This window comes from Vipera ursinii (assembly GCF_947247035.1).
Source record: "Vipera ursinii genome assembly, chromosome: 4".
In the NCBI taxonomy this organism is placed as follows: Eukaryota; Metazoa; Chordata; class Lepidosauria; order Squamata; family Viperidae; genus Vipera; species Vipera ursinii.
The window spans coordinates 117276128-117282741 of record NC_139514.1 but is presented as its reverse complement, the minus strand read 5'-3'; positions in this window follow the sequence as shown (position 1 = coordinate 117282741).

Sequence of the window (6614 nt, the reverse complement as noted above, 5' to 3'; positions counted from 1 at the left end):
CTCCGTGTATGAAAGGATCTTTTTGTGCTGTTGTGTAAAGGACTCAGGGAAATTCAAACAACAGAATTGTTCTGGCTCCCAGAATTAAAATGCTTTGTAATTCCAGATTCCAGAAAGTATAACTCATTGAAGTGGTTTTGAACAAATATTTATTGTCCAGAAACTCTAAGCAGAGACTTACTGTGCAGTAGATTCATCCGGTCATAATCATATCTGTCCATTTTTGTAGGTAAAAAGGGATAATTCCCCATCTCAGCTATGTGTGGTTACAGATGCTGATCAATGCGTGAAGCATGGTTGATTAGACAAAGGCTTTACAACCCTGGCGCGTAGCCAGGATGTCCTGCAATAAAGTTTTTAACTCCTCCCACTGTCTAGATAAGCTATAGGACTAACTAACAACTAGACTACATTTCCCAGAAGCCATCTCTTAAGGAAACAGCATTAACCCTGTAAATGCTAAATGTTCTTACATACAATTGAGCTAAGAATACAGCATTAACCGTTTAAATGCTAAGTACACTAACACAGGGGACGCGGTGGCTCATGGGGACACGGTGGCTCAGTGGGTTAGGACACTGAGCTTGTCAATCGGAAGGTCGGCAGTTTGGCGGGTCGAATCCCGAGTGCCGCGTAACAGAGTGAGCGCCTGTTACTCGCCCCAGCTTCTGCCAACCTAGCAGTTCGAAAGCACATCAAAATGCAAGTAGAAAAATAGGGACCACTACGGTGGAAAGGTAACAGCGTTCCGTGCGCCTTTGGCGTCTAGTCATGCCGGCCACATGACCACGGAGACGTCCTCGGACAAGCGCTGGCTCTTCGGCTTTGAAACGGAGATGAGCACCGGCCCCTAGAGTCGGAAACGACTAGCACGCATGTGCGGGGGAACCTTTACCTTTACCTTTACACTAACACAGTTCTTAATTCCTAAACTAGCCATAATGTGGTCCAGCACAAGAATGACTCACCTGGAATTGTCTACATATTGCCCAGTTTCCATATTTAGTTCAACGCAAGCCTGTTTTTCATCTGTTGCCATTGAAGGCACTCAAGTTGAGAGAACTTTTGCTACAAGTCTTAGACTTCTGTTGTTTGACATTTACTCAGTTGCTGAATTACAAGGACAATATTTGCAACCCTCCCTTGCTCTCTAAAGTTTAAAATCCTTCAAAAGAGACTTCGTTCGGTCGCTCGTGAGCTCTTATTGTAATATAATATGATAGGAAGCAGCAGCTTACCAGTAGACGTCTGTTCGGATTAGAAATGGGAACGCCTGGGAAAAAAGCAGAAAAATTGGGGGAATTTTTTTTCCAGGGTTTTTTTCCAGACCTTCTCACATTTTATTGATCAGTGCAGATTATGTCACAGTCTCTAGGCAAAAAGCGTGACTCATTTATAGCCAACTCTAATGTTATATTCGGATCTGTATTTGTTCTGTATACTGAAGACAGAAAACTAACTTGAACAGGTTTATTTCTATAGACTCAGTCATTAAGTAGAAATGATTAATGCATAAGTGCTAATATTAAGAATTCCAGCTTGATGGAGTCACCCCCACTATTTTTAATCTGGTATCTGTGTATAATCTGTTTAAAAATTCAAATATGTCATCATTCCCCAAATCCTCAATTCCAGATCTTCAAATGCTGTTTCACAAAAACGCTGCTGGTATTTTCTAAGAATAGAGCTGGTGCGGTTTCTCCATTAAGGACTTATTTTGCATGTCAGTTTACGTTTATATTTCACGGACCGTCTGAACCGTTAAGCCTTTTTTTGTTGTTGTTCCTATTCAGAAAAATCCCCAAGCGGAATTCCGTCTTGCAAAGTAGCGTTGTAATCTCAAGATTCTGTTGCGCCTGGTTAAAAATTCTGTGAACGAGAAGGGGGAAAAAAAAAAAGTATTGTCGACTCAAGAGAAATGTCTGCCAAATTAACAATAGTGATGTTTTTCCGGTCAGATTGCCATTGCCGGATACAAAATTTATGGGCTATTGGAAAATCAACCATTTGGGAAAATCACGACGAAAGCTGTTGTGTCCGACTGAAACTCATCGCGTAGACGTGAAGGTGTGTGAGATTGGGTAGAAGCTTAAGATTGATAGGGGAGAATATTTGTATCCCTGGGTTGAAATGAGGGGTCCTTGGTGCTCTCTAAGCCCGGTGGTTTTCTTGCAGACGTTTCATTTATTTATTTATTTTATTTTAATTCCATTTATATCCCGCCCTTCTCCGAAGACTCAGGGCGGCTTACAAGCTTAGCAGTAGCCTTCATTCTATGTATATGCCTGCTTATTAGGGCTTTCACACCCCCCCCAAGCGGCATTATTACAAAGTCAGCTTAATTGCCCCCAACATGACCCAACTAGGGAACATCATCAGTGTTGATGATGTTTAGGTAATGAAATGTCTGCAAAACAAAACACACACACGCATACACACACACAAAAATCATGGAACGATTTGCTGATTTTCAAATTAAAGAAAGAAGATGTGGATTGCTGGACCACAAGTGGTTTATTATAGTAAAGAAATATGCAGTGGTCTAAGGTCAACAGGCCAGAATGGATGATTCTAAAACCCTACAATGATGGTTACTTAATTTGCCGGCAGAATACCTACGTTTTGACCATTCCATTGTGGTTTGTTTCATTTACACCTTAAGGGCGAGGAGCAGATGTCTTCCGGGAGGCAAAAACATTGCCATTTTTGAGTTTTAATCCACCCTAAACTCCAAAACAAAGATCCCGCCCTATCACTTCAACCCTTTCGCACGAGTGTTTTACACCCACATTGTCGTTTCATCTCCTGCTCCTGTGACGGCCCGAATTTGTGTTCCAGATAGCTTTCAATCCCGCCTTAGCTTCTTCAACAGCTGAATGCACCAGCCGGTCCTATAGACAGAAGTCAGCGGTACAGGCAGTCGTCGCCTTAACAACAGTTCATTTAGTGACCATTCAAAGCTACTACGGCACTGAAGAAAATGACTTAAGACCGTGTTTCACACCCGTTGCAGCATCCCCATGATCACATGATGAAAATTCGGACGCTTGCAAACTGACTCGTATATATGACGGTTACACTGTGCCAGGTTGACCTGATCCCCTTTTGCAACCTTGTGCCAATAGGGAAGCCAGGTTTACTGAACAACCGTGTGGCTTACTTAACAACTGCAGTGATTCACTTAAGCACCGTGGCGAGAAAGGTCGTAAAATGGAGCAAAACTCACATAGCTAATGTCTCACTTAGCCATGGAACTGAGGACTAGCAACAACAACAACAACGATGATGATGATGTTGGAAGGGACCTTGGAGGTCATTTAGTCCAACCCCTGCTCAGGCAAGAAACCCTATATCGGGGGTAGGCAACCTTGGCTCTTTTATGACTCGTGGACTTCAACTCCCAGAATTCCTCAGCCAGCATGGCTCAGCTTAGAAACTCTCCCTTTCCCCTCAGCATGGCTGGCTCAGGAATTCTGGGATTTGAAGTCCACGAGTCATAAAAGAGCCAAGGTTGCCTACCCCTGCCCTAAAGGTAAAGGTAAAGGTTCCCCCGCACATGTGTGCTAGTCGCTCATCTCCGTTTCAAAGCCGAAGAGCCAGCGCTTGTCCAAGGACATGTCCGTGGTCATGTGTCCCGTTACCCCTGCCCTAGACCAGGGCTTTTCAACCAGTGGTACGAGTACCACCTGTGGTACATTGGCACCTGGCAGGTGGTATGCGACCATCCTAGAAAAGTGGTAGTGGGGGAGGGGAATGGGCTGAACCGGTGGCAGAACCGCACAAGCCTGAGCGAGAGACGGCTGGAGCTGCAGGGCTGTCAGGGCTCAGCGGAAGCGCCAGGATCAGCGCCAGGATCCAGCTGGAGCTCGGCGGTGATCCTGGCGCTTCTGAGCCCAGAAGAAGCGCCGATCAGCTGGAATGTTGCAGCATCTCCAGGGTCTTGTGATTTACATTCAGATGCTTGGCAACTGATTCATATTTATGACGGTCACAGTGTCCCAGGGTCATGTGAAGTGACCAAAACCTGCTGCAACCACCCAGCAGGGGGGGGATAAAAACCAAACACCCACCCCTCTCACCCCTGCTGCCAATCCTCAACAGAAATGCTCACAACAATGAAAACCTCGGACAGGAGGAAAAGTGCCGCCGGGCAGGCAGGCAGGTGTCCTGCTCGGCTGTGGCTTGGGGGGCACTTTTTTCAGGGCCATTGTAACTTCGAACAGTCACTAAGCGAACTGTTGTAAGTTGAGGACTACCTGTACTTCATCACTTTTTTCTTTTCTTTTTTTCTTTTGGTCATCAAGTTTTTGACCCCTTGCTAGGCGACTGGTGGTACTCGGATGTTGCCATATCCTAAAAGTGGTACAATGGGTGAAAAGGTTGAAAAGCCCTGCCCTAGACCATTTCAGGCAAATGGCTCTCCAGTCTCTTCTTAAAAACCTCCAGTGTTGGAGCACCCACATCTTCTGGTGGCAGGTTGTTCCACTGGTGAATTGTTCTTCCTGCCGGGAAATTTCTCCTTAGTTCTAGGTTATCTGGCATCCTTCAGTTATCTTGCTTCACCCAGCCCGCTTTGCAAGATTTGTTAAGAAGCTTGTTTTGTTTCGTCGGGATGCAAACCGGCAAGCAAATGTCCCTGTTTTGGGTTTCAGGACTCTCCATTTTCCATTTCTTTTAGGGTCCGATATATTTAAACGTGCAGGCCTTCCCTCTGGAAAGACATGAAGGCAGAGCCTTGAGTTTTTCAGAAGAGCTGGCATTTTGGACCCTGCCTTTGAACCAGGTTAACTTAGTCTGTGACGTGGCGTCACAAGGTAGAGTATCCACTTTATTTCCCGGTGAATAAGTTAACGATTGAGAAGCTGTGCAAGTCACCTAGACAGACATTAGTACGAATGATTTTTGCTGGCAAATTAAGGTAAGGCCCGGGAGACTCTCGTTTCTGCATGCCTTCTCTCTGATGTGGTTGTCCATTAAGCACAATTCTTAACAGCACATCACTTCCCTCTTAAACAGTGAACTGTAGAGGGCAAACATTCTGCGGAAATAATCCTTATTTAGTCGCTACACTCTTGCTGCGTGACTAATCCTTTCCCCAGTTAGAGAGAATCACCAAAAGGATAAATCATAATTGCCTGCCATCCACAAGGAGTCTTCCAGATACTTGTCAAAAATGTGGTAATAAGTATTAAACAGGCATTGAGTTGATCCTCCGGTGGAAAAAGATAATTTTGCATATCTGTTCTAGCTTAGGATAGTATTTACTTTCAGAAATAGAGGACTCCTCCTTTTAAATGGCTGCAATTCAGCTGAGGCCAGAATGTGGCTTGCATGAACACCGAAAATTTCAACCACTGCCAAATGGGGTTGCTGGCCAGTCTCATGACTACCAAGTTACAACAATAAAGGAGAATATTTGTAGCTCAGGGTTGAAATGAAGAGTCCTTGGGGCTGGGTGGTTTTCCTGCAGGCCTTTCATGACCCAGCTAGGGAATATCATCAGTGCTAGAAGGGTGTGGGGGTTTGCAGAGAAGAAGGAAGGGAGGAGGAGAAGAGGAGGAGGACTGTGGGGTCTTTGATGCTCTCTGAGCTGGGTGGTTTTCTTGCAGGCGTTTCATGACCCAGCTAGGGAATATCATCAGTGCTAGAAGGGAGGGGGGTTTGCAGAGAAGAAGGAAGAGAGGAGGAGAAGAGGAGGAGGACTGCGGGGTCTTTGATGCTCTCTGAGCTGGGTGGTTTTCTTGCAGGCATTTCATGACCCAACCAAGGAATATCATCAGTGCTAGAAGGGAGGGGGGTTTGCAGAGAAGAAGGAAGAGAGGAGGAGAAGAGGAGGAGGACTGCGGGGTCTTTGATGCTCTCTGAGCTGGGTGGTTTTCTTGCAGACATTTCATTACCTAACAAGGTAACATTATCAGTGCTAGTCAGGAGCGCTGTCAGTTTATATTGTAGAACAGAACCTAGTATATAGACTGACAGTAGAATATAGACTGGGGCTGAGTTGTGTTCGTAACTCAAGGACTCAACAGAAGAAATGAGGAGAGATGTTCTGGGGTGCTTTCCTGTTCTGACTCGCAGGTGAATCCCGAGTGACAGATGACAGGGGCCTTCTTGCCAGTGAAATGATGACCTCTGGTTATTGCGCTGATGCTTTGATCACAGAGAAATCCTGAAATCACCTCTTCTCTCTCTTTTAATTTTTTTGGCCCATCCCGCTCCAGAGCACGAAGGCGAAACTTCCCTTTTCGTGGCCACCTGCAATCCCGTGTCCTTATATTTTATGAATACGTCAAGTAAAACTGGACACTGCATGGACCTCTACGACCTCTTTCCACGGACGCTTCGGGGCATGTGGCAGCCCTTTGTCCGACTGGCCCCCCTCGGCGGCCCCCTCCAGGCTCAAGTCATCCTACACGAAGAGCAGGTAAGCCAAGAGGATTGTCGAGGGCAGGGATCCCTCCATTTTCACGCTCTCCCAGGTGCCGTAGCCCATCCTTGCGCCTGTCTCCGTTCATTGTAAAGGCCTGGCCTGAAAAAAAAGAGATCTTGAAATTAGGAAATGATGGGAGAAGGAGTGATAAGAGGGATTTCCCATGCTATATAGCATGCAGGGT